Source organism: Propithecus coquereli, unplaced genomic scaffold, assembly GCF_000956105.1.
Source record: "Propithecus coquereli isolate 6110/MARCELLA unplaced genomic scaffold, Pcoq_1.0 Scaffold38, whole genome shotgun sequence".
Classification (NCBI taxonomy): domain Eukaryota; kingdom Metazoa; phylum Chordata; class Mammalia; order Primates; family Indriidae; genus Propithecus; species Propithecus coquereli.
This window is the reverse complement of record NW_012149507.1, coordinates 6,087,433-6,089,705: the sequence shown is the minus strand read 5'-3', so window position 1 is coordinate 6,089,705 and position 2,273 is coordinate 6,087,433.

The window sequence follows — 2,273 nt, the reverse complement described above, 5'->3', positions numbered from 1 at the left end:
ATGCCCTTCCCCCGCTACAGTGCTCCCCGTGTCCTTTAGTTGTGGATTTACCCCCCATCCCCCTAATCCCTAGAGAGTATTTCTCCCATGTGATCACCCTAGTGTTGATCAGTTAGTACCAATTTGATGGCGAGTACAAGTGGAGCCCGTTCTTCTGTTCTTGTGGTGCCTCACTTTGGATAATGGGCTTAAGTTTAATCCAGGAAAGTATATCGTTTCTTACAATTGAGTAATATTCCATTGTAAACAAAAAGAATTTAGAGATACCTCAGAGAGCTAAAAATAGAAATTCCATTCGATCCAGCAATAGTACATGGATCACTTTCATAATGTTTGAGTCAGGGCTATAAGTGTGCCCATCATCCAAATTGTGTTCATTGTACCCATTAGGTAGGTTGTCCCCTATCCCATCCTTCCCCCTCCCTCTACTTAATTTGTACTGGATTTTACTTCCCTCTGTACACATGTGTGCTCATAGGTTCCAATTTAATAGTGAGTACATGTGGTGTTTGTTTCTCCATTCTTTAGATATTTTGCTCAGGATAATGGTCCCCAGTTCCATCCAAATTGTTGCAAAAGGCATTAATTCATCCTTTTTTATGGCTGAATAGTATTCCATGGTACACATATAACACATTTTGTTAATCCACTCATGAATTTATGGGCACTTAGGTTGAGTCAACATATTTGCAATTGTGAATTGTGTACTACAATAAACATTTGAATGCAGGTGTCTTTTTCACAAAATGACTTATTTTCCTTTGGGTAAATACCCACAAGTTGGATGGCTAGATCAAATGGTAGGTCTAATTTTGTTCTTTGAGGAATCTCCATACTATTTTCCATAGAGGTTATACTAATTTTCAGTCCCACCAACGGTGTATAAGGGTTCCTTTCTCTGTGCATCCACACCAGCATCTATTGTTTTTGGACTTTTAAATAAAAACCATTCTAACTGGGGTAAGGTGATATCTCATTGTGGTTTTAATTCACATTTCCCTGATAGTTAGTGATGTTGGACATTTTTTCATATGTTTATTGGCCATTTGTCTATCTTCTTTTGAAAAGCTACTGTTCATGTCTTTTGCCCACTCTTTAATGGGATTGTTTGTATTTTTCTTGCTGATTTTCTTAAGTTCATTGTAGATTCTGGTTATTATCCTTTTATTGGATATATAGCTTGCAAATATTTTCCCCCATTCTTCTGTACATTGTCTACTTGCTCTGTTGATTATTTCCTTAGCAGTGCACAAGCTTTTTAATCAAGTCCCATTTATTTATTTTGTTGTTGCTATAATTGCCATTGCAGTCTTAATGATAAATTCTTTTCTGAGGCCAATATCTACAAGAGTTTTTCCTACATTTTCTTCTAGAATTTTTTTGGTTTCATGCCTTACATTTAAGTCTTTTACTCATATTGAATTAATTTTTGTGAGAGGTGGGAGATAAGGATCCTGTTTCATTCTTCTGCATGTGGCTATCCAATTTTTCCAGCACCATTTATTGAATAGGGCTTCTTTTCCCCAGTGTATGTTGTTGTCTGCTTTGTTGAACATCAGTTGGTTATAGGTAGATGGTTTTATATCTGGGTTCTCTGGTCTGTTCCACTGGTCAATGTCTCTATTTTTGTACCAATGCCATGCTGTTTTGGTTACTATAGCCTTGTAGTATAGTTTGAAGTCTGGTATGTGACACCTCCAGATGTGTTCTTTTTGCTTAAGATTGCTTTGGCTATTAGGGCTCTTTTCTGGTTCCAAACGAAGCATAGAATTATTTTTTCTAGATCTGTGAACTATGACATTGGTATTTTGATGGAGATTACGTTGAATCTGTAAATCACTTTGGGTAGTATAGACATTTTAACAATGTTGATTCTACCAATCCATGAGCATGATGTGTTTTTCCATTGTGTCATCTGTAATTTCTTTTCTCAGTGTTTCGTAGTTCTCTTTGTAAAGATCTTTTACCTACCTCTTTGGTTGAGTATATTCCTAGGTATTTTATTTTCTTTGTGCCTGTTATGTCCCACTACATAGATATTTATAAACTTTTTGTTAAACAACTCATAAATATGAAATAACAAAACATACTGTTAATGAAAACACTACATACAGTAGGTAGGGTTTAGAGTGAAAGCAAGGTCAGAGGATAAAACATAGCATTATGTACTTATATTAATGAATAAGAAAGCACGATTTTAAATATATGACTAAAGGAGATAGAAAAAGACCAAAAGGAAAACAGAAATGAAAAATTAATAAAGGTAAAAATAG